We start from the raw sequence: 13,403 nt of genomic DNA, 5'->3' as shown, positions 1-13,403 counted from the left end.
ATTACTGAAATAAATGAACTTTTGCACGATATTCTAATTTTTTGAGTTTCACCTGTATACATAACTGGATCAATGGGGAAGAGAAGTCAGTATGTTGTGGAACATCAAAATTAGATCAGTCAGCAAATGGGACGTTAGATTTTCTTATTTGATCCAGCAAAGGCAAGCAATTAAATGGGGAAAGTGCAATGCACAACTTTTCCCAGTGGTGTCAGTTAGACCAGATCATGAAATGCAATTCCAGGGTGTAGAAATCCAATGCAACCCCCTGTGTAGATAGGGCGCAGTAAAGCTACAGTCAGTTTGGTCTGGGGGTTGAGGCACCAGGCTAGAAACCAGGAGTCTGTGAATTCTAGTCCTGCGTTATGCATAAAAACCAGGTGGGTTAATTTGGGTCAGTCACTTTCTCTCAGCCCAACCCAGCTCACAGGGTTGTTATCAAGGGGAAATAGGAGGATAAAGGAGTATTATCACCATCTTGAGCAAACTATAAAGTAAATAATAAAGGCAGGCTAAAACCCAACAAATGAATGAATAAAAAGTGGCAGTGGGCAGCTGGTGGTAAGACAAATAGGAAAAGGGTAGAAAGTAAAAGTACTGAAAAGTGTTTATTTGATGAAAGAGGAGACAGGATAAGAGGACAACCAGGATAATAGGCCTAGAAAGTATTTTTCCAACCCTCTCACAGCACATAACTTAGTTGTGCTTCTCAGCTAAACATCCCAGTCTACATAAGTCTCCGCAGTGAAGCAATTATGAAAAATATACTGTATGCTTCATGATGCTGGAAAAAGGTTTTTTTAAAATATATAAACACTTTAAAATATATCTTCAATCTATTTCTGTGCATTTTCAAGTTACTGATGCCCAGTTAGAAAAAAAAATACTCTTTGAGTAAAAAGAAATGACTCAGTGTTTGGGGAAATTTCAAACATGGAAAGCAAAAGCGTTAAGTGGTAGCTCAATCAGTAATAGACAGCTTTCATTTTATGCCAATTTTTTGTTAAATTTGCCCTGGAGTATGAGAAATTCATGTGTGAAATGGGTGAGGCAACAATTCCATTATTAAACTAAACATTATTATCTTTTTTTTTCTTTTTTTGCTTTTATGCATTGTATCAACATGACTGGGACTTCAGGCAAATGAAAGGTGAATAAAATCAAAGTTCTGCAAATCCCTTCTGGTAAAATCAGTAGACAGAATATTCAAATATATTAAATATTTCTGAATGCAATAAAATCTGACTATCGTATCTTTCTATTACTATTTATCTATCTATCATCTATCTATCATCTTCCAGCAACTGTTACATCTTTAAAATATATTTTAAAATATTCCAAGGGCTACTTTACATGCAATATTTAATAGGATTCTTTATTCATGGTTGTAGTGAGGAGGAGGATATATTAGCATTTTGCACAGCACATTTGGAAAGTATGGCATATAGGTAGCCCTCATTTAGCAACCATAATTGAGAGCAGCAGCTTGGTTACTTAGCAAAGCAATTGGTAAGTGAAACCACAATTGTGCTTATGATCTTACTTCCACTTTCCTTACCTTTACAGGCCTGCAAAGGTCACAAATGCAAAGATTGGTTTATTCTGATCTTTACATTCCATCAAAGTAGACGGTCAATTCTGAGATGCTTCTCCCTTCCCATTCCTGCTTTGGACTCAGATTTCTGTTGTCTAGACTGCAATTCTTCTTCCTGTTTTTCAAGGTTTTTCTCACAGCCAATTACAGAGATTGAGTTCTGCCACCTGTATGTGTTGATATTGGCCTCTCAGAAAACGATCTGTGACTGGGTACAGAAGTGATAAATGCCTCTTTATGGGAGGGGATGGTTCATACAGATTTCATCCTTCCAACCTTCCTTTTTTTAATTGAGAAGGTACTAGAGTTACTATTCCAAAGACCCATGGGGGAAAGAAATTATTTGGACCTATGACTATCAGGTTCCGCTTGGGATATAGCAACTGAGATGGCATTGATCATACTTCTGGATGACCCTTGGCAGACTCAGGATGAGATTCCTTCCTTTTTTTTTTTTCAAAGAATTTTATTGGTTTTTTTAACATTTATAGGGGAAAAGGTAAATGGAAAGGTATACAAGAGATTTCTTCCTTGATCTCTCAGTGGCTTTTGATATCACTGATTACAGCATCCTTTTGGATTGGTTGAGGTAGTTGGAATGGAGGACACTCAGTGTTCCTCAGTGGATCAGAATCTCATCAGATCCACACATGTAGAATTCAAGCTAACTAGGTTGTTTATTCTGCCTGTTGTACAGGAATCTCCACAAAGTGCTTGCCTTCTCCTGGAAAGAGATGAATAAGTCTCTATGGAGCTTAGGAGGGATTAATTCTGGAGTTCTTGTGGTTTATGCAAGGATTCAAGACTAATTCTCTGCTTGAGACTTCCTCCCTGCCTGCCTAGACATTTCCCAACCTCTCTTTCTCCAAGGCCGGTTCCAGTTGGTGTTTGCGGGAGGGAGTGGGGGTTGACACTTTATCTGCTGCTATTTGACATCTACATGAAACTACTAGTATCAAAAGTCACTGAATTATTTTATACATCAACAGGAGATTAAATATTATAAATACAGTGATGATTCTCAGGTGTACATCTTGACTTTTGGGCTGGCCAAGTGGTTTCCCAGTGCCTGGAAGCTGTGCGGCTGAGGATCGGGAAATTCTGGTTTCAGCTTAATTCTGACAAGACTTGAATGGCTGTGGGTTTTAGAGACTTTCTATCATTAACCCATCATATCATTAATATGGATTCTGAATGACAGGATACATAGGATAAGTGTTTAGTTTTCCTCAGAATTTTAAAACCATGCCAAAGGGTTATTTGAAAAAAAAGAATTAATGCTAGGATAAAATATGTCAGAATAATAAACTGTAATGTCAGCAGAAACTAATTGCACCTTCAAAATAATAATCCCCGAAATTACGACATGTCCTAATAATAAGACCATGCCATATTTTTTCCTGTGGGCAAAAATATACGCCCTCCCCCAGTAATAAGCCCCCTGGACAACCCCCCTCCAGCCACTCACCAACCTAGCAATATCCTGAAGGCGCAAAGCCGCAGGAGCCAGGGGGAGGTGGGCAAAGGCACTCACATTGCTTGACGCCTTTGAGATACTAGGTTGGTAGGTTGGTGGGTGGCGCTGTGCCCAGCTGGAGTGGAGGATTGCCTGGCAGCTACTCTCATGAGCAGCTGCCCGGCAACGCCCCTTTCCAGCCGGGGAGAGTGCCACTCACTGACCCAGTAATATCCTAAAGGCTCTAAGCTGCGTGGCGCTCTGCCTGGCTGGAAAGAGAGGTTGTGTGAGCACTTGTTCTACCTCCAGCTTGTGTGCCTCCCTGTCTCATCATGCCCAACTCTCCATGCAAGGCTGGGCCAGGGCACCACCGCAGCCCCGCTGTCACCACTGCTGCCCTTCTGCTGCTGCCACCCCTCTGCCACCGCCACGCTGTCACCGCCATCCTGCTGCCACTGCCACCATGCTCCGAGCATAACCGGTTTCCAAACTCCGGAGATCCACTGCCGAGTCTTCCGGCAGTGGCCACCCTGGGACTATGCTCTATGGTTGTGGGCTGGCTTTTGGAAGACTCTTCCTGCAGCCAGCCCACAACCATAGAGCATAGTCCCAGAGCAGCCTCTGCCAGAAGACTCGGCAGTGGATCTCCGGAGTTTGGAAGCCGGTTATGCTCGGAGCATGGCGGCAGCAGCAGTGGGGCAGCAGCAGGCCGGTGGCAGCAGTGCCCTGGCCCAGCCCTGCAGGGAGAGTTGGGCATGGTGAGGCAGGGCACGTGAGCTGGAGGCAGAAAGTGATTGCGCAACCTCTCTTTCCAGCCGGGCAGAGCGCCACGTGGCTTAGTGCCTTTGGGATATTACTGGGTTGGTGAGTGGTGCTCTGCCCAGCTGGAAAGGGGTGTTTCTGGGCGGCTGCTCATGAGCGTGGTCATCTCATGGCGGCTTTGTTGCGCTGCTGCAACAGCGCAACACAGCCTTTTGCCCCTGAGGCTGTGCCCAGCTCTTTAGGCGCCCGCTCGCAAGAGAGCAGCTACCAGGTAACCCCAAACCAATAAGCCCCCCCCCCGATAATAAGGCCCAAGCAAAGTGGGGGGGTCAAAAGAAAATAAGACCCTGTCTTATTTTCGGGGAAACACAGAAGTCAGCATAACATGTCTTGCCAGACTAATTTTATTTCATTTTTAACTCCATAACTTCCTTAACAGATTGTGAAAGTGCTTCGACCTAATGTGTACAGGAAAGAATGCTTCCGTTATAGAGTCAGACCAACATACAATGCACACCATATTATACTTCTGTATCTGGGCATGATTATTAAAGGAAGAGTCAGATAACCTGGAACATCTGCAAATAAGGACTACGAGAACTATGAGAGTACTAAAATATGGTGAGAAAATGAGCGGAAGGGGGGGAGAGGATCTGCTTCTATTCCAGATGTATATTGGGTCAGTGCTGAATTGGGATACCATATGCAACAGGAATACCAATAATTTTCTTGTCTGAATCCTTTAAAGCAAAACTAAAGGAATCAAAATGTATTTTGTTTAATGTCTGATTATCAACTGGTAATTATTGGCAGCAGTTTGCAGCCATTTCTTTATCTGCACCCAAGTTAACACATCTTTCTTCCTTGTCTTATTTATTCCCTTTGAAACATTGTTGATAAATCTGACCTTGGTAACCACTGGCTCAGCGAATCTCAAATTATTCTTTCTGTGGGAGTTGAATTGGGTTAGAATGAGAAACTCGTGTCTCCAGTATTCGGCTACTGTTGTAATTTTCAGAGATAGAAAATGCAGCTTGGTATGGAATTTCAAATTGGCACCATATATAGGAATCTGTTAGATAACCTCTCCTTGGACAATTGATATTAAGACAAATTTATCAGGATTCTCTTTTGTTTTATTTTGTTTGTACCTATTCATAAATATCTTTCTTTAATAATTGCCAAATATGTTGTTTTTCAATTCTGCAGTGAAATATATTGTTTCCATACTAGAATAATAATCATTCTATAACCTCCTAGTCCATACCTTGAATTTTCTTCATTTTTAATAAATCAAGTTCTTCTTTCACATATGGATCACACCCTCTACCCTTTTTCAATCAATTTTTCTTCTTCTTCTGTACTTTGTGGGATGTAGATGGCATACCTTTTTTCTTTGAAGAGCAAGCACTGCCATAAGTCAGACGCTCTGAAAACATAGCAGATGTTAGGAGGTCCAGAGCAATCAGTAACCATTCTACATTATTATTGTATACAAGCATGTATATATTATGCTACATGAACTATCTTGGCTTCCTATTGTGGGGAGTTAGCATCTACCTCTCTGCTAGAAAAATGAAATATTCTAGGAAACATTAAAAAGGAAGAATATTATATTTTCCCGGATCAGAGGTAGGTTCCTACCGGTTCGGACCAGTTTGGCTGAACCGGTAGTGGTTTGCTGACCTAGGTCACGGGAACCGGCAGTGACCCAGGCCTGCCATGCCTTCGAACCGGTTCCCCAGTCAGCACGGCATGTTTTTTTAAATGTTCTGCGCATGCACAGACCTTGCTTTGTGCGTGCACCAAACTGGCAGTTATGCTGGCAGCAACCCACCCCTGCTCTGGGTGAGAAATGGAGAAACATGTTTTTAGACCGGAAGCAGACTCACTCTTAATAGCCACCACCCTCCTCAATAACCCACAGCAGATGTCCATACTTAAGAGATGAAGTGATAGCAAAGTCTATTCATAGGCAAATGCCCTCATGAAGAGCCAACAAAGGTAAGATTAGCCTTCTACCCATCTCACCACATGGCGCCTGGAAAGATTACATCACCCCGCAAGGCTCTACCAAGCCTGGGACTCAGGGCAGCCTACAGAGTTGCCCCTGCATGGCTCCATGGGAGTCTGACAACCAATCAGAATACAAGCTCAAATTCAAAAGCCCAGAGAGTATAAAACTCAGGCACTCACAGCATCTCTTCCCCTTTTTTCCCTTCACCCAACATCTTCAAGGCATGTGATCCCGTCCACCATTAAAACCATCTTTCCCAACAGCCACCATGTTTCCAGTGTCTTTTTCCCTACTTGGAACTGGGCCCAGAAGGATATTTCTTCCAACACTATCTTGCCAAGCATGCTAGAGCACACCTCTCAATCCAACCAGTTTTGGTTGGAAGGAAATGTCTAGTGAGTGCCATCTTACTCTTTGTCTCATCCAAAAGAGTGCCTGAAAGACTGCTTTTCACTGTATTGCAGTCTTACTCAGTGCGTTTGCCATCTTTCTCAAAAGAAAACAGGCTAAAATATAGGAGCCATCTGATGCTACAAGGCTGCCAAAACCTTCTCATGGAAGCCTGCCATTTCAACAATCATTCTTTTTTAAATGTTTTTAAAATATGAACAATTTTATGGATCTAATTCTGCCAGCGTTGAATACTTGAAAGTTTCCAGGTGAGAAAGTCAAACATGTTCAACTGGGGGGTGGGGGGACCTTGCAAAGGGGTGTCTTATAGTGTTTATTGCTTAATGCATTGTTGAGGGTTTTTCATTTTGAAAAGAAAAGCTGGGCATTATGAGAACCGCACCTGTTTAAATATTTTCTTTCATAGTAACAAAACAGAATAGTTGAATGTGACCTGGAGAACTGAAAATCTACTTATGCGCAGGTGGGGCATCTACCGGTAATCTGGGAGTGAAATTAGGCTGTTTTCAATGAAGTTGCAGTTCCCTAGTTTACAATCTGTGTGTTCTACTAAATTTCTTGGATGAGATTCCAAAGGCTCTATGTGTAAAATAAATTTCCCCAAGTAGGCTATTCTTCTAATTGCAGCCTTTCTTACATAGTAATATTCTCATCCAAGTTACACAATCCTCTGGTATCTCATTTGGATTCATATATGTTTTGTGCAATGGCATATATCTGTTCAGAAACAAAAACCGATTCTGTTTTGCTACTGCCTGACTTAATTAGATAAGTGGAACATATTGCTTCAATGTTTTTAACAGCTGCATCAGCTCCTAGTGCAATTCAAAAACTGATCTTGGCTAGTAAAGTTTAAGGCCACATTTAATGCCCAGATCCTTCAGGAACTACTTCATCTAAGTTCCACTATAATGGACATCAGGGGGGTCTCCAATCTGGGCAACTTTAAACCTGGCAGACTTCAACTCCCAGAATTCCCCAGCCAGCTGGCTGGGGAATTCTGGGAGTTGAAGTCCACCAGGCTTAAATTTGCCCAGGTTGGAGATCCCTGGTGCAGATTGAGGCAGGGAGAAAGAAAGCAATCATGGCATACAGCTTTACCTCTTCTGGACCCATTGGGCATACTGCATGCTCATTTTCTTTCAGAAATTGAATTGCTTTGCTTTTGATTTAGTATTTGTTCTTTGGTTTTGGTTTTATAAAACTTTATTTTTTGTGCCTTTGAATAAGCAACTGCCTGGACTAGCTCACTAGTTGAAAAGTAAGCATTATTCAATGAAAAGGCCCAAGATCATTCGTATGCAAATCACCTTCCTTGACTGCATTTTATTACTCTCTATTTATAACCCTCTGATAAAAAGAATTTTCTACAGCCATGTTTGTTTTAAAAGTTAGTTTTGATCTTATCTTTTTATAAGAATGCTTTGAGAATTCTTGTAAAGGGCACATAAAAATATTGCCAATTTCCTAAAAGACTTGCAATGAAAATGTAGTTTTGTGATTCCATTGGAAGGAGAATTGCAGTAAGTTTGTATATATCTGTTACAGGAGTATTATCAATAAATTTTTAAAAATGGTTTCTGTTGTAAGGAACAACATAAGATCTATCTATCTATCTATCTATCTATCTATCTATCTATCTGTCTATCTATCATCTATCTATCTATCTATCTATCTATCTATCTATCTATCTATCTATCTATCTATCTCTATCATCTAATCCAGGCTGTCAAACTCATGTCATTATGGCATCATCACATGACATGCTGGGACATATGCAATCTGTATGCATATAAGCTTTTGCAGTCTTAATAGATTCCAATCATTATCAGCTTGATTATATTTCAGGTAATAGAATAGAATAGAATAGAATAGAATAGAATAGAATAGACACAGATGTCATATTCATCGTATTTTTATATTGGTCTTTATTAAACAGAATCACAGCATGGCTTGTAGAACTAAATTATTTCCCAAACAGGAAAAATTAAGTACTAGAACTGTTCAGAAAAAAAATCAGCAGTAAACAATTATCACCTTCATTTTAACTTACAATCCACTTTCCTGAAGATCTGCTCACCAAAATGGGGGCCATTTTGCAGAAGCAGCATAGTTTTGAAGCCTACAAAACCGGCTAATGCCGAACATGTTGGCAGGAATAGCCAACACTCCAGAAGACAGGCTTAAGATACAGAAGGATCTTGACAAACTTGAACATTGGGCACTATCTAATAAAATGAAATTCAATGGTGAAAAGAGTAAGGTTCTACATTTAGGCAACAAAAACAGAATGCACAGGTACAGTATAGGTGGTACCGTGCTCAATAGTAGTAACTGTGAGAGGGATCTTGGAGTTCTAGTGGACAACCATTTAAATATGAGCCAGCAGTGTGCAGCAGCTGCCAAAAAAGCCAACACAGTTCTAGGCTGCATCAACAGAGGGATAGAATCAAGATCACGTGAAGTGTTAATACCACTTTATAATGCCTTGGTAAGGCCACACTTGGAATACTGCATTCAGTTCTGGTCGCCACGATGTAAAAAAGATGTGGAGACTCTAGAAAGAGTGCAGAGAAGAGCAACAAAGATGATTAGGGGACTGGAGACTAAAACATATGAAGAACGGTTGCAGGAACTAGGTATGTCTAGCTTAAGAGAAAGAAGGACTAGGGGAGACATGATAGCAGTGTTCCAATATCTCAGGGGTTGCCACAAAGAAGAGGGAGTCAAGCTATTCTCCAAGGCACCTGAGGGTAGTAGAAGAAGAAGCAATGGGTGGAAACTAATCAAGGAGAGAAGCAATTTAGAACTGAGGAGAAACTTCCTGACAGTTAGAACAATTAATCAGTGGAACAGCTTGCCTCCAGAAGTTGTGAATGCCCCAACACTGGAAGTCTTTAAGAAGATGTTGGATAGCCATTTGTCTGGAACGGTATAGGGTTTCCTGCCTAGGCAGGGGGTTGGACTAGAAGACCTCCAAGGTCCTTTCCAACTCTACTATTGTATTGTATTGTATTGTATTGTATTGTATTGTATTGTATTGTATTGTATTGTATTGTATTGTATTGTATTGTAAGATGGTAAAATCTCTTTCTCATCTTCTTCTTCCCAAGTGACCTGTGAGTAAAAGTTAACATACAAAAATCCTGGCTCTCACAGTTTTGTTTCAACAAACTCATAAAATCATTGTGATACAATTTACCTAACCTTTGCAACTGGAAAGAATATGTCTTGTCCTGAGTGTGGGGAAGAAAGATATAATAAGGAAAAGGAAAAGGGTTTTTAAGAGGACACTATCTCTATTAATCTTGGGTTTTGTGGTATGTTGGTTGAAGCTGCAATCTCATCCACATTTCCTGGGAGAACTCCTGAACTCAGAGGGAAGCTCTCATTGTGTTTTCAGAGCCACATTCAAAAACCAAAATTCCTGCGCTTTGATCTCTACTCCATGTGAGTTCAGGGGAGGGGGGGAATAGGCAAACACATTTTTCTCTGTACCTCAATTGACCCAAATCTATGATATTGGGGACAGTAATCCTGGCATTATCAACATCTGTCTGAGTCTTGGGAATCTCTTTATGGCGACTGTCTATCTTAAAAGAACCTCAGAAGCCTCCTTGCATATGTCAAGATTTATTGTGAAATCTCTGGATCCCAGCCAGAAGTTCTAGGAATCGTTGCAACAAATGTTCATATATCATTCCCATCACAACGTAAGATCTTTGCTATTTTTGTGTAATGTGTAATACTGCAGAACTTTTGTTTAATTATTAAAGTCCAAGTATGAGTTTATGAGCACAGCACTGACATTCGCGAGAACTATTAATAATGCAGAGAGCTACACACATTTCTAATAGGAAACAAAATATACACTAGTTTTAAAGAAAAGCCAAATGCTGGTTTAGACTCAAATAACAATCACATTTCTAGAGATTTAATGGAAATATTGTCGAGAGTTGGACGATCCTATGCAAAAATTCTACACCTTGCTGATAGCACTGCTATTGCTACAAATAGGTCTGGAGAAAAATCAATGCTTCAACCATTTCCCTTCAAAATAGATTTCAATGGGCTTATTATATTATGTGAACCTTTGTAGTGCAAAGATTGGGACATATGAATTCTTTGGGATTGTTTCTTTTACTATCACCTGTGTGATTACGATAATAAATCTTACTTTTTGATCTGTTCCAGCATCACCAAAGATTTTTTATGAAATCCACTAATACTCTTAATATTTTTTTTGAAATTTTTGGAATGTTTTGAATTATTTCTAATTTCCTTGTATATTCTACCTGCAACCACAATGCTATCTGGGCATTTCTTATGAAAATGAATGTGTTTCTTAATAAAATGTATGGGATAACAATCCTATCTTTTAATCAAAAAAGGGAGAGGTGTTCTTTTAATTTTGAAATACAGATAAAGAGCAGCTGAAGGTAGAGATGTTTAAATAGATCTGTGCGATATAATGACACAAATCTGTTGATGTCTTATCTCATGCTTTTAATGACTACTGTCCTTGGATAGGATGTCCCAAATGAATCTGGATTCTGACATGATAGTGTGTCAGACTTGTTATGTCCTCGACATACGACCTGACAGCCGGCAACAGCCAAGCCGCGCCTGATTGGCTAAGACGCGGCTTGGCTGAGCGCGAGCTGTTCAGGCTATTACTATTGGCTGCCCCACTTGACAGCTCCGTATAAATAGCTGTCAAGCGGGGAAAGTGCTGAAGTTGCCTTTACATAGTTCTGACTGCTGTCTGTTGTTAATAAAGCTGTTGAATTGCCTCAGACGTGTCTCGCCTCATCCCTTCGGCCAATCCTCTACAAGACCAGTGGTGGGTTCCTACCAGTTTGGACCGGTTTGGCCAAAGTGGTTTGGCGGCCTGGGTCACTTGAACTGGCAGCAATCCAGGCTTGCCACACCCCTGAACCAGTTCCCTGGTCAGCGCCGTCGGCACCACCCTCTTGTTTTTTCAGTTCTGTGCATGCGCAAAACAATTTTAATTGCACTGTGCATGCGCACATGAGCAAACCTACATTAGTGCCTGCCGGAACCACCTCTGTATCAGACCATTGGTTCTCCTTGCTTTTATGACCCCTTGAGAGCTATTTAGAGAAAAGGGGCTAGTTTGAAATATGTGAGTGTCCAGAATTCTGGTTTTTCCAGTAGACTTACCTGACAATTAAAAGTTTATTGAGATATATAGTTTTTGTGATTGATGCATATATATTCTGGTTCAGAAGAGGAGTGCTTATCTCAGACCTTTTGGCACTTCCCAAATCAGATATTTCTGGTTTATATTGCAATTCTTTACCCACCCCTTCCTTCTTTCCTGACTCTGTGCATATGGAATGCACACAAGTGACATGTTTCATGAAGATACAGGAAGGAAAAAGTGTGAGCACATTAAATGCTACCTTTGATTTATACTGTATACATGGGATCAATGAGCATTATATCCATTGCTAATGTTGCTTGGTGTTTACTGAACAATTAATTAGAATAGATTAAATCAGATTATATTAGTTGTGTCTAATTTTCAGAAAGAGGGATTTTTTTACTATTTTAGAAGAACAACAGCAAATGGAGGCCTGTATGCCCTAATTGTGAGCTTCCCATTTTAAATGCTTAGAACCACATATCCAAGAATCTCAAAGTATTACTGTCTAGCTACAAAGCAAATATGAAGACTTCAAGGACATTTTCTTTTACTCTTAGTGATGCTGATCCTTGTTTACATTTGTCTTGTTTTATTATAAGATTAGCAATGAAGATGCATTATTTTCATCAATAGGGAAGCATAAATGAGGACAGCTTAATCTTCCTTCCAACACACTGTTTGCCCATATTATATCATTTTGTTCATTTTGTTTGTGCAGCTGATGTCTAATATTTGAACAGACATCAGAAGTTAAAAAGAAGGGAACTTCAAAACTTTTTTTTTCTTAACTCTCTTATTACGAGAGAAAACATGCAGTTTAATGCACTGATTTTAATTTTTTATTTTCCCTAGGTTTGGATTCCATATACTGTCTAGAATTCTTATTTTGCATTCCTAATAGCTGTCTAAAATCTATTTATATATCACATGAGTTCTCACATGATGCCCAGAAAAACTAAACTCATAGTGCAGGAAACTAACCATTAACTTTTAATGTAAAAATAAATTCTTGCGTCTAACAAAGAGTGCATTTCCTGTTATGTTTAGTGCAGTATTTTAGTTGTGTGTTTTCAAATAATGGACTCGATACATATAAATCTTGATTAGAGAATTTCTAGCTCAGAGATGCAGCCCCAAACTTAGATAACATATTGTAAATATGTAAATAATTTTAATACAACAGAACAAGGAAAATATTAAGTGAGTAATTGATGAATAAATGTTATATTGAATTTTAAATATAAGTAAATATTAATTTATTAATATTTAAAAATATATTTTTTTAAAAAATCTAGGTCCCAGCCATTAATTTATGGAGTTTACTCTGTTGCAAGACATTGAGAGCCTAAGTATGGCCTTTCATCTGGATTTGTTTGTGATCTCCAAACACTAATACCCCTCATAAAATTGGAATCATGATGGACTAACAATGAGTTCCTGTGGGAATGCATGACTCCCTGCAAGAGTTGTCCTTGGAGTAACATTGGTGAAAAGTTATAGAGAAAGGGCTTATTTGCTCCAGTGCTAAAAATAACTTAATAGAGCTTAAGTTATAATGTGAGGAATCTACAGAGAGTCACTGTGTAATGCATGTAGGACACAATGGAAATTTGTACCAAGGTAGGAGACGCTTGGGGAAAATTCCTTTAGAGGCAATCACAAGGAGCTCATTTTTTTCAACCATTCTCTTCCCGTGATCTGGCTACACAGCTTTCTTTCTTTTTGCCTGCCATATCCAGGCAGCCTGCCTTAACTCTAAGAGAGACAGAAGATAAATGAGTCTACAAGAGTGAGCCTAAGAAAGGAAAGGAATTAAGGTGTTTGAAGCACCACCAGGCTTCAGGATCCTGAATCTGCCTTTGGTGTATCTCTCCAATGCTTGACTCACATTTACATTTCTTCACCAGCAGAAGAGTTTAGAGCAAGACTTAGATCTAGCAGAAGGCAGCATTTTGTCATTAGTCTATCCAGCCTGGATTCACATTACTTTAAT

This window comes from Natrix helvetica, assembly GCF_964273705.1.
Source record: "Natrix helvetica genome assembly, chromosome: 6".
In the NCBI taxonomy this organism is placed as follows: Eukaryota; Metazoa; Chordata; class Lepidosauria; order Squamata; family Natricidae; genus Natrix; species Natrix helvetica.
The sequence above is the reverse complement of the archived record's forward strand: the minus strand, read 5'-3'. Positions refer to the sequence as shown.